This window comes from Tachypleus tridentatus, chromosome 3, assembly GCF_004210375.1.
Source record: "Tachypleus tridentatus isolate NWPU-2018 chromosome 3, ASM421037v1, whole genome shotgun sequence".
NCBI lineage: Eukaryota > Metazoa > Arthropoda > Merostomata > Xiphosura > Limulidae > Tachypleus > Tachypleus tridentatus.
The window spans coordinates 20,832,985-20,846,996 of NC_134827.1; positions in this window are offsets into that span (position 1 = coordinate 20,832,985).

Consider the following 14,012-nt stretch of genomic DNA (forward strand, 5'->3'; position numbering starts at 1 on the left):
TTCGATAATCGTGGTGGGCAGAGCACAGATAACCCTTTGTGTAGCTTTGTGCTTTATTCTAAACAAACAAATAAACATTATCCGCTACTAAAAAGAGTAGCCCAAGACTTGGTGGTGGTTGGTGTTGATTATCTGCTTTCCCTCTAGCCTATCATTGCTATATTAGGAAATTCAAGCAAACCAGTCTCCTACTGGCACAGCGGTATGTCTACGGATTTACAACGCTAAACTTATGAGTTTGATTTCCCTCGATGAACACAGCAGATAGCCCGATGTGGCTTTGTTATGAGAAAACACATACATTCAGAGCGAACAACTTGTTTCGAAGTCTGGTATATGCGTACTTTGAAAGAAATGTTTTCTTATATCATGTTATTTTCACTTTAAAAAGCATATCACTGAGCATACAAACCTTTGTGTTGATAAAAATTAATCGTTCTATAGTGAAACAAATTATCCATCCTTACTCGGTCTCCTTAGCGTTCCCGGAGTGTGCATCAATGACCCGTGATTCACTTCTTGTTTCCGTAAAAACGCGCTACTAAACTTGTGGCAATCTATGTATTAAAGGAGAAACAGTAAAACTCCTCTGTTCAGTGTGACACGTGTCATACAAGACGTGGAAATGGGTAATATTTCTATTGTCTTTTCCTATAGTTCACTAATTCAAAACTAGCAAAATGATAAAATAATTGCACGCAGAGGTTATAGTAATTTTCATTTTGTACATACAGGTTATAATAGTCTTCAGTTTGTACCTAGAGGTTACACTAATTTTAAGTCTTTTGAATATTGTCGAATAATGTTTAAAATAAACATTTGTAAAGTATTTTAACGTACTAATATAAGTGTATTTTTGTCGTGAGGTCATTTTAAAATGACAGTCATTCCCACTATTTTTTGATAAAAGAGAATCCCAAGAGATGACAGTGAGTGGGTAGTGATGGCTAGCTGCCTTCCCTGTACTCTTACACTGGTAAATTAGGTTTTAATTTTGGTTTCTTTTGAATTTAGTGCAAAGCTATATGAGGGCTATTTGCTCTAATTGTCCTTAACTAAGCAATGTAAAACTCGAGGGAAGGCAACTAATCATCACCATCCACCGCCAACTTCTGGGCTACAATTTTACAAACAAATAATAGGATTAATAGTCATATTCTAACGCCTTCACGGCTGAAAGAACGAGCATATTTGGTATGATGGGGATTAAAATCCGCAACCCTCAGATTACGCATCACAAATATTCTACCTAAACATTCTACCAAAGGAGGTATAAGCACACACCTTAAGTAACAAAAACGTTTTTATTTAAATGTTTTGAGTGTACGCTTTATTTAGAGCTTAATCGTAATTCTAATGGTTATTGGAAAATAATTTAATGACATGAAATAACTAACACTGTTATAAACTGATGATTAATTATGAAAACACATAAGATAGATAAATGTTGTTATTTGACGCATAATAATATTACGTAACAATGTAAGAAACATGAAATAGCAAGGCAAATTACAGCAAACTGGATAAATAAAGCTTATAATTATGAAAATTTGATATTTTGCTGGGCCGCCAGGGCCAAGTGTGTTAAGGCGTTTGACTCCTAATGCGATGGTCGCGGGTTCGAATCCCGATCACACCAAACATGCTCGCTCTTTCAGCTGTGGGGACGTTATAATGCAATGGTCAATCCCACCATTCGTTGGTTAAAAAAATAGCCCAAGAGTTGGCGGTGGGTGGTGATGACAAGCTGCCTTCCCTCCGATAAATTAGGGATGGATAGCGCAGATAGTTCTCGAATAGCTTTACGCGAAATTCAAACAAACAAAACTATATGATATTTTTTCTTCTTACTGATGTATCTGATGAGTGATGAAGATCTGAACCATGCGGTATAGCCATGAGTTATAATTAATACTTGGTACGTTGCTTATTAAAAGCACAAAGAATTAAATGAGCTATGAAAGTGATAGATCTAGTTAAAGGTATAAAGAAGAAAAGTTAAATTTTACTGAATAACTGTATTTGGATATTTAGTTTTATTTCTATTGCTATAATTAAGGAACGAGAAAATACGAAAAATGAAGTTAGGTTACAACAATAAAACTATATTATGCTGAGTGCCATGGCAAGATTGCATCATAAATGGCAGCACTAAAACAAAGTAGTTAATTTTCGATAGGTTATACAGAACAGCGAAGACTTGTTTGAAGTAAAACTGTTGACTATAAATTAATTAAGTAGAAATTTCACGCAGGGATTAAATTCGTCCATTATGTATCAGTATACTGAACCGGCAAGAGTCTTCAGGGGGATGATCTCGATGGTATCTTGAATATTTTGGACCAATTTATCACTAGTATATGAAAATGGCTTTTCATACCTTCAGCGGTTTTTATTAAATTAACCATATTACTCGGGAGATTTTGCAAAAATCATTTCTTTACCTAACTAAATAATTGCATGTGACAAAAATAAAGAGTCACTGAAACTATTTTCATCAAAGCAAATGCAGGCACATCGTTTTCTGTTCACAATGAGTTTTCGAGTTTCCAAAATAAAATTCCCTTCCTTTCGGTGTCCTCATTTCCACTGTCAGATCATATGTAACGGATTTAACGTTATATATTTATTGTAATATCTATACTTGTTTCTGTTTCATATATGTATTTAGAAATGCATGTAACTTATGTTGTTAAATGTGTAATACGAAAGTCCTTCCTTTTCTCTAAATTTTTATAAGATTCTTGAGCGTAAGAATAAACAATGTACGACGATGTGTGTATATAAAATACCACTATTGTTGCCTCAGCTAAAATTTATAGAAAATCTCCTTTCGAGTTCATAAAAGGTAACTATCGAATCGTAGGTAGACACTTTTACATTGTTGGTTTGCTTCTGTTAGTATATTATAACCTCGGAAATTATAATTGTGGCAAACGCTTATTTATCAGAAAACTACAGATATTTGACTAAGAATGTTTATTGGTTTCAAACGTAACAATCCATTCAACTTCATTGAATTAAATTCGGATTTAAATATGTCACCGAGGATATTAGATATTATTATCACTGAAAAACGTATTTGTGCTTATTGAAGCAGCTAACTAGCTTTCCCCTTAATTATATTTTACCTGTGTATGGATACAGAATTAATTTGCTGTTGGTGAACCGTAAATAAAAGATTGAGTTCCAGACCAGATATTAAACTCAATACTGTTGACAAGTTTGTTAACGTTTTCTACATAAATCGTTATTTAGAATTACAGTTATTATAAATTGTGCTGTTGTTTGTATATTAAAATATAGTTGTGTAAAGAAAGAAAATTGTGTGTATCACGTTATCAATCTTGTTGGTAAATATTATATATTTGATATTGATATTCAATTAACTTTTAAATTAAAATTAAAATTTTCAAGTATTTGAAATCGTAATACCTAACGTATATAACATAATAAAATGGTGACTCATCCGTGATAAATTATAATAGATTATGTGTTTTCAGCTTACTGTGACTTCATTGTCATTCCGTTTAATGATTATTTGATTTATTCACTTCTGGCTACAACACAACTCAAGTGAAAACTTTCCAATGTCAAACAATTTGTAAAGTCATCGTATAGTAGTTTTTTGTAAGCACTCACAAATAAATCATAATATGTGACAGAAGAAAGCCTATGTAGTGGAACGAGCGTTCGTACATGTGTGAAAGAAAGTACCAGCCTTTTTCAGTTCAGGGGGAATTTGAGTGAAGGCACGTATACGTAGAAAACATTGAGGGGGATAGAAGGAGTACAAAGGAAGGCTCCACGAAGTTTCTAAATTGTTATAACCTACAATAAGTCCTCACACAGAGAAGAAAGGTAAATAAGAGCTCTCTTGACAAAGATTAACAAAAACATCCTGAATTTTCAATTTGAGTCCAATTTGTCGTCCATTTTTGACAAATATTACACTATTGGTCACTTTCGGCTCACGTTCCTGGTTCTGAGGCAAAATTCACGAAACCCACGTTACTTCCCGTACATAGTTCTATAAGTGACTTGAGTTTGTAGTTTGTAGCTTTTCAGATGTGGCCGTACGTGGATAAGGAACAGACCCACAGATGAGACATTTTACCTTTTATATATGTATATATATCTGAACAGATTGACTGAAGAGTCTGTAGAAATTCACACCACATGTATAATATTATAAAATATTTACATTATTCACCATTGTTTCATGGAGAGATGAGCTTAAAAGAATAACTGTATGACACAATTATCATTTTCCAAATTTTGTATTGATATAGTGTTTAAAAATTAGATTGTCTTTCTGTTAGATAAAATCCGTCGGTAAATTATCTAGAGTAGTGGCTTCGCTATCGTTTCGTTGAAATATTTAATTTAAGTTCAATGTTTTTTACCGTAAAGAGAAAGAAAAAAAACAACATATCAATTAAGAACTAAGCTGTTGCTAACAAAATGTTCCAGTCAGCCCAAGGGTTTTATGAATCACAACGGCTTCCTGTTTTCTTTTATTACTCTAAAGAAGTTTTCTGTAACACGTTCGGCACGTGGTCAAATTGAATAGATTTGATCTTACTGTTAGACAATTAGGTGAATGTTTCACGTAGTTAAAAATAGGTATATCATTAATCACAAAATATCACATTAGAAGCATATAATATATCTTGTGTACTTACTATAAAAAGAAATGAAAATAAAATGAATATAAAACAAATATAAACAGATACAAAATTTGATGCACTCTAATATTTTAGAAATATAATATTGTGTAATACCCTATATCTTCTGACAAATATAAAAGCTGCCTATTGATGATTCTGTAATATTTGAGTTCAACGCCTCAAATACAGCGGTTAACTTGCAGATCTCGAAGTGGTAAAAACCTAGCTCAAATTGGAAAATGACAGCCGTGGATTTGAATTCCTTTCACAGAATATGCTCGCCCTTTCAGCCTTGGGAGGTTTGGTTTGGTTATTTTGGAATTTCGCGGAAAGCTACTCGATAGCTATCTGCGTTAGCCGTCCCTAATTTAACAGTGTAAGACTAAAGAGAAAACAGCTAGTCATCACCACCCACCGCTAACTCTTGGACTAATTTTTTACTAACGAATAGGTTTGTGGGAAGTGTTATAAATAACGTAGGTAATCCTAGCGTATATTTGTGCGACGTTCAAAAGAAACAAATCTTACGCTACATCACTTGAATGTTTTTGATATATGTTATTGATTGTTCAAAAATTATGTTTGGCTCTAAATTTTTATGCCACATATTTAATAATAGTGCTATTTTCCGAATACATTGTGAATACCTTATCACGAAGGTGGAACTGAGCAAATTGTTGTATTCAAAAATTATATGTTTTAAATGAAATGTCTTAAGTTTTACTAGGGAAAAACATCATTATATATTAGGATGAACGACCTACACTTTAGTAATGTTTAAAATCTAATAATTCATTAAAATAAAATATTTCACTTTTACACAAGTATAAAAATCATTAGGAACGGTAGTAATTAATATTATGGATCATGATGAAACAAAATGGTGGTCATAAAAACAGTTCGTTATAAACCACTTTAACAAATGTTTAAATAATAACAATAATCAGTTTACACTTTTGGTTCAGTGAAACTAAAGTTTAGTGTATTTATGAAGTCGTCTAAATCGTTATCTAAGTGTTTAATGAGTGAATAAAAATTTCAATTTTTAACGAATTTCCATCGAAGTAAAGAAGTGCGTTTTCCAGGCATGCGTTTAAAAGAAAATAACGAAACTTGTCGCTCTGATTATTTCACAAAACTCTTCCATCTGAATTTTCAATGATTTTTTTTATTTTACTGAAACGTATCTTTGTGTGTGTGCATTTTTTGAAGCGAAGCCACATCGGGCTATCTGCTGTGTCCATCGAAGGGAATCGAACCCATGTTTTTAGCGTTGAAAATCTATACTTACTCTTGTCCTAGCGAGTTAGTTTCTGAAACGGTTACTAATATATACATATATATATATATGATTTGCTACTTTGGAATATAATTATACTTGAAGTTAAGCTGATAGAGATCTGAGTAATAATATTGATTCGAGTATAAACATGTCCAAGTTTCGTATTCTTGTCTCCCGTTAATACAGCGATAAGTTTACGGATTTAAAACGGTGGACTCAGCAGATAGCCCGAGGTGGCTTTACTAAATGAAAACACACACACAGTTTCGTATTGCTGGTGCCCAAAAATATCGCTAATAGTATGGACTAGTAAAAAAAAGTGTATAAAAAGCAGTGGGGTTCGATGTATATCTCACGTAGAAAACTATAGTAATACAGATAGTTTTAACTCTACGAAAACAATTGAAACAACATAGTCCAAACTAAGAAAACTTGGAGACTTAAAATTTAAAAAAAGATTAGCCCTAATATGGCTCAGACTAATGTTTATTACAGCACTCAATGACCTCCACTTAAAAAACATGAAATGTTTTTATGCTTTCTACGTAATATTCAAAAGTTATTTAGGAGACATTTGTGTTCGACATTTGTACGTACCCCGCTGTTACAGCAAGCAGTAAGTCTATGGATTTTTAACGTTAAAATCAGGGATTCAGTTCACCTCGATGGACAGAGCAAATAGCTCAATGTGGCTTAGCTAAAAGAAAAACACGCAATATCTATACTTTTGGCAAGTCATTTGGAATTATAGTTACTTACATAAACCTGTCGCCAATATTTACAACATGTCACGCAACATATCACTGCAATGGCTTGATGGACCTTTATCTGGTTTCAGTCCATCTCTATTTTTAATTGTATTGCTTTGAATGATTGTTGTATGTTAAAAATGTAATATTTTGACGTTAAGCTAAAATTTTCGTTTTCACTCGTGAAATCGTGTTGTATTATATGCACGTGTTCTGCTATAGCATAATTTTCAACTTAACGGTTTATTACGTGTTGTTCTTTATGTATCTGTAATGGGTAGGTTTGTTTGACCAATATAAATCCCAGCGTTATATTTCATCTGATTAATTTGTGTCAATCCTTAACATTTGCTTAATCTAATTCTTAAGGATAAAAATGGGATAAATTAGTTGGTTGTTATTTAAAAACATTAAATAATCGAACTGTTAATCGTAGAATACCAAATAAGTTTAAAGTTCGTATTTAATTTATTTTATCAGGTCATCCCACATGTAATGTCCGAATATTTAATACAGAAAGTGCATCATCATTTCTATCTTTGTGGAAGGCCTTAATGCCTATAATATGTAGTAGGACATGTATAAAAATGTTCAGACAAACAAAACAAACTAACCCAACTCCACTTTTTCAGATCTTTAATCAAATAAACCCTTATGAAGATGGATGTGTCTGAGGAACACATTAGACAGGTAATAATTTATGATTACAATCTATTCCGAAGTTTGCAGAACTATACTGATGGAAAAGAGTTTGGAACACATAAAGATGTCAAAACTTCTTTCTCCACGTTGTTTTCCACAAAATCCCAAGAACTTTATATAAGTAACATTGAGAAGCTTGTGAATCGTTTACAGGAAGTAATTAATAATAATGGGACATGCATTATTGATTAACTAACATTAAAAGCGTTTGAAATCCTTTCTCTTTTTCTGAACCTAAAATTGGACATTACTTAAGGGATGATCTGATATAAGCAGACTTGAATATAGCATTATTAATTAACACTGGACCAATACTAAATTCGTTCAATACTCCGTTTTCAAGGTAACGATACTGACCTCAACAAGGTTTAATGTGGGTGGTAGGTTTTCAAGAGAAAAATTTTACACGTGGATGGTTTGGCTTGTTTCATATTTTACACAAAACTACACGAGCTCTATCTATGCTAGCAGTCTTTAATTTAACAGTAAAACATTAAGGAAAGGGAGCTAGCCATCACCACTCACCGATAATTCTTGGGCTACTCTCTTACAATCAGTAGTGGGATTGATCGTTATATTATAACGCACTCAAGGTTGAGAGGACGAGCATGTTCGGTGGTACGAGGATTCTAGTTAGCCATCCTCTAGTTGGGAATGAAGAACTATAACTACCTGGTTATGTTGGGTAAAAGCAAGATTACAGGCCTAAACTGCAACCACATATGACTAGCTTGTTCGGAGACAGGATATAAATTCTTGATTCTCATCACAAGTCAAGAGCCCTAACCACGAAGCCATGTCAAGTTCAAATTCTCTATTAATTATATTTTGTGTTTTCTTTGTAATTTACATTAACTGTAACTTTCTATTCGTTTATTTTCTTTGCCCAAAAACGTTAGATTTACCAACACAAATGTGAACAAGAGCTTAGACTGATATTGTGTTTATCTTCCAAGTACATCCAGCATTGGGTACACTTCTTAATTTACCGGTAATGTTAGGTTAAAGATACCATATTTTTATACCGAAGTTAAAAATAAACTAAAGGGTTTTCAATAACAGCTAAAATAATCTATGTACAAATCTTTACCATACAAGAACAACCCTGGGTTATCACCAGCAAATAAAGTCTGTAAATATTCTTTCTTGATTAGACAGAACCTCTGAGTAATAAATAAGTTCAAAGCATTCTACTTATCAAAAGAATCTACACAAATCGATAGTATCTCTTGTTTTATGCTATCAAGAACAGGAATATTAAGTCGTGTGATTCTTAAGCAATTTTAATGGTTCACCACTAGCGAATTATTGAGTAAAATCCATATTGTTCAATGCCTTGTAAATAGAAAACAGAAACCAGATGAATATTCATCAAAACCTGATTAAAGTTAGGAGTTAATGTTTTTTATAAAATAAATGTACTTTATTTAATGAGCCCTCTCCCTTGTTGAATTCCCTGTTAGTTTACAGTTTCAAAATCATTGTAATAAAATTTGAATTTGTTACACATCTTTCGAAATAAAATAAACAAACAACAACCATGACATTGGATGTAAGAAGCATTTAAACCATCTCATAATTGTCTTCTCTTGATTGTCTAATCTGCTTGAATGTTTGTAACAAATTTCATAGTTTTAAAACTCTAAACCCCCAAAATGTTTCTGGTTTTCCTTATAAAGCGCAATGAATACGAAGTTTGCTTAAACCACTTCATCAAAAGCATCACTGAACTTTGTGTATTACATAAAGCCTCGTTCTTATTACAAAACATTTGTGATAATATTATTTCGACCACTAATACTCAGCAATAAAAGCTAATTATAATACTTATAAGATAATCTCCGTATCATGTTCCAACCTGCAACATTTCCAAAACTGCTGGAGCTAGGAGTGCTATATTCTGAATGAACGTTCTAGCCTGACTAGTCTGCCTAAAATGTGAACCGTCATCATGACTGAGTTCAGTTTAGATACATTCAGGTTATTTATCTCTCCATGAAAAAGTTTTCTGAAGGTGTGTCAGAAAAATTGTGTCTACCCTTTTTCATATCGAGGCTGTGGTTAAGTAACGAAACACGTATCACCAGGCTTCAGGTTTCAATGATTGAAAGTCGCAGTTTCATTCTTAATGTTTCAACAACAAAAAAAAAACAAAAAACAACTTATACGCAGATTCCTTTAACGCTTGCGTGTCATATCAACACATAGTATTTTACACTAGATCGTATCCCTGAGATGTTAACACTACAAAAACAGTTTTCTCAGAATTATCACTACACATGTTCACATTCATCTTAATTAGGTCATTATGAATTTCAACTTAGAGGAAAGTAACGATACATTTATATATATGTATATATGTATATATATATAAATTGTTTGCTGCATGATCATAAGGCCTTTCTTTCAATACCAGACTGGTAATCTTCACATATCCAAAGTTATTCGTTTTAAATGTCGAAAGTAGGGGAATCAACAGACACAATAGGCCTGATATTATTGATAAAAATCTCAGGAAAGTGCAGATATTTCATCAGAGTATTTTTAATTAGTCCAGTATAGACGACGGCCCAACATGGCCAGGAGGTTAAGGCACTCGATTCGTAATATTTGGATAAAGGGTTCGAATCACGTAACACCAAACATGCTCGTCTTTTTAGCCGTGTGGGTGTTATAATGTTGTTGTCAATCCAATTATTCGTTGATAAAAAGTAGCCCATTAATTGGCGGTGAGTGTTGATGACCAGCTACGTTTCAACTATTTTTTCACTGCTAAATTAGGGACAGATAGCGCCCCAAACTCTCGGGTATCTTTGCGGGTAATCCTAAAACGAAAAAAAACAAACAATTGTATATTTCAATTGAATGTGTTTAAAGTGATAATTGGAATGGAGATAGCGAGACATAAATCTTTTTTTTTTCTTTTTTGTCTCCAGTTAACTGTACAAAGTATCAGTGAGATATCTATGCTCTACTGACAACTGGTATCGAAACTAAGGTTTTAGTATTATTAGTCCTCAAAGTTACTGATTAACCATTTAAATTCCGTCTCTGATTTAACAATTAATTTAATGTTAGCTCTTTTAAAACAACAAAATATAAATAAATTATAAATTCAATATATCGTAATTCATACTAGCGCTTTGTTGTTGAAATTCAGGAATACTCAATTTACTGATCATAAATAAAAAAAATATAAAACACAAAAGAAGATACTTCTGAACTTAGACGATGAATAAATTTAGAATAATTAAAGTAAATTTTCTCTTGAACTACTTGGCTCCAGAGTATTACAAATTTAAGGCAGAGTGAGGTTTAATTCCAATGTAATTAGAGTTTATGATTACATGTGCTTTTCAAGAAACTAATTTTTTTCTCCAAAATCTGGCTGAAACCCAATGCTAGAATTCTTTATCATAAAGGAGTTCATATGTTGAGTGCATTATGGTTTTCTGAATACAACCACTTGAATTTTGGGTGGATTGACAGATCAAGCAGGGGTCACTTCAACTTTTTATTTCAAATAGCGAGTTTGTCAGACAGACGCATAATTTTTAAATATATTATCGGAATAAGACAAAAACTTACGTTCAGAGAAAATAGTTTTGGAACGATAGAAGTTGTTTGTTATTAGCACAAAACTACACAAAATGCTATCTGTATGTGCTCTGCCCATAACTGGTATCGAAACCCGTTTTTTTAGAGTAGTGAGTCCGTAGACGTGTTGCTGTGCTAGAGTGTGGGGTGCTAACGTATTAAGCTATAAAGAGAATATGGTGAAACTTCATTCCTTCTTTTAAAACCTGCTATAACCAAATGGAATTACGTGTGTAGGTGTGTTTGTACAGGCAGAATTTTAATTTTAAACGTTTCAACCTTTACATTTAGGTTCTCAACACATCTGCATGCTGAACCTCCAACACTTGAAACATTGTGAACTTTTTCTGGTTTAGTATTTGTGTATTTAACGAGTTATCTTTAAATATATTGCTACATGTGTAGCTTCTAACAGCTTTATTTATTTTAAAAAAAGTCACACTAAATTACCTGCTGTGTCTTCTGTGGGTAATCGTACCCCAAATTGCCTTAGCTACCTGGCAATGCCGGGCCATTTGTTATGTTTTTATCACAAAAAAAATACACGTAATTCTATACCTATACTCACAATGGTTATGTAAGCAATTTCGTTCACATAAATGTTTAACTGAAACTCCTTAATCATATGTTCACGTGCTGTATACTGGCTTCAGGTCAATTTCATTGTCATTCTCTCGTACTCGTGATGAGAGTGGAACAGTAGAGGGTCGTCGAAAAAGAAAATTGATGTTAGGCCTCGTGAAATCCATTCGATCATTAAAATATTCCTCATATAAGTTATTACATTTTCTTTGTTTTAGGCAAAAATGTTCTTGATAAATTACATATACTGTTGTAAAACTCTTACATATCTTCTCTTGGCCTGGCATGGCCAAGCGCGTAAGGCGTGCGACTCGTAATCCGAGGGTCGCGGGTTCGCGCCCGCATCGCGTTAAACATGCTCGCCCTCCCAGCCGTGGGGGTGTATAATGTGACGGTCAATCCCACTATTCGTTGGTAAAAGAGTAGCCCAAGAGTTGGCGGTGGGTGGTGATGACTAGCTGCCTTCCCTCTAGTCTTACACTGCTAAATTAGGGACGGCAAGCACAGATAGCCCTCGAGTAGCTTTGTGCGAAATTCCAAAAACAAACAAAAAACAAACAAACATATCTTCTCTATCATTCATCGAGGTGACATCTGGTGATATGAAATACAGAACAGCTATTTTTTTTAATATAAAACTTCCCGATACTTTAGAAGAAAACCGTCGATAATAGTAAGAGTTTTTAAGAAGGCAGCATTGGCCAGAAACTTCCTTTAAAAGGTCCGGCATGGCCAAGCGTGTTAAGGCGTGCGACTCGTAATCTGAGGGTCGCGGGTTCGCATCCCAATCGCGCCAAACATGCTCGCCCTTTCAGCCGTGGGGGCGTTATAATGTGACGGTCAATCCCACTATTCGTTGGTAAAAGAGTAGCCCAAGAGTTGGCGGTGGGTGTTGATGACTAGCTGCCTTCCCTCTAGTCTTACACTGCTAAATTAGGGACGGCTAGCACAGATAGCCCTCGAGTAGCTTTGTGCGAAATTCAGAAACAAACAATCCCTCGCAGGTAAGGAAATTCACAGGCGGGGTTGAAGGAGAACGTCTGTTCAGTCTTCTAGAAGCACAGAGATTTATCTACAGAGTCACACCGCCATAAACCGTGTTTCGAGCATAAATAGCATATTGTGTAACTTTGTGCTCAATTCCAAACCAAACGATTTTCTGAACACCCCCTGTTTGGAAGAACCCACAACCCTCATCTTGTGGTTTTATACTTTATACAACATTCCTGACATGTTAAGTTTTTATCGTTGTTTTTTGTGCCCTGGTTAACTAATGTGCACTCGATGCGCATCCACAGAACTCAGTCGTCGGTGTATATAACAATGACAACCGACCTGAAATAAAAATACAATACAATCGATGTAACATTTTTACAAACATCACAACTTTCTCACGCTATTTTTGTTGAAAGGGGCAATGTGCAAGGGTATTTTACTTTAGTTGACATACATTTATTAAACTAAAATGCAAAATTGAAGTTCGCTTACATTGTTACTATTGTAAAAGATTTTTTTTCGTTACAACATAATATATATTTATGTTATGTTTTTCAAGTAAAAAACATTAACTGATAGCTCCGTCATCTCTTGACAGATTTGAGATAAAATTACAGTTTTAAAGAAGTCGAGCCATTTGAACTGATATATCAACCACGCCCTAGGTCTCATAGATCACTTTAATTCCGTCTAAAAGAATTTCAAATTAGGGGTAAGCTGGTAGAGATCACGATGAAACGTTCGGTATCGCTGGCGCAGAAAAGTGTAGGAAATAAAAAGAGAAAAATAAGAGAAGATGTCATAGATTATTTTGCCCTAAACACGTCTGAAGGAATATCAAGTGATTTGGCTCGTGAGAATTATCTCTTGTTACTAATATGCGGAGCTGTTTTATATATATATACTATTTATATTTTAGTATACATCTTATGCTCCGTTCACCTTAACGCAGTAAACGTAACTTTACAATAGTGCCCAAAATTATTTAACCTTGAACTGATTAGCGACGATTTATCGTAGTTGGGAGGTTATATTTTGGATTTTTCCACCTCGAACCATAATTTTGTCTGGCATGCAAACTATTGGTATTTGCCAAGGTGTTTACATTAAAAAAAAGTAAAAGAAAAACACTGATCAATCGAATTCTCCGATAAATATACTAAGACTTCTAAAGTAATGAAAGAACTGTTATTATCAGTTGGAAAACTATATGGTGATATATCTTTGTCGAAAGGCTTATTTTGGCAGAATTGTGTTTACCTGAAAGAATGGTTTAGTATCGCTAATAAACTATATATTTCCTTCCCAGTGTAACAAACTTAAGGACAACCTAAAAAGTATCTAATATCTAATCATAAATAAGTAAAAAAAACAGTAAATGGGATGGTGGCTGTTTAAACGTTGCAAAACATTTCTATATAGTCATTATGATAA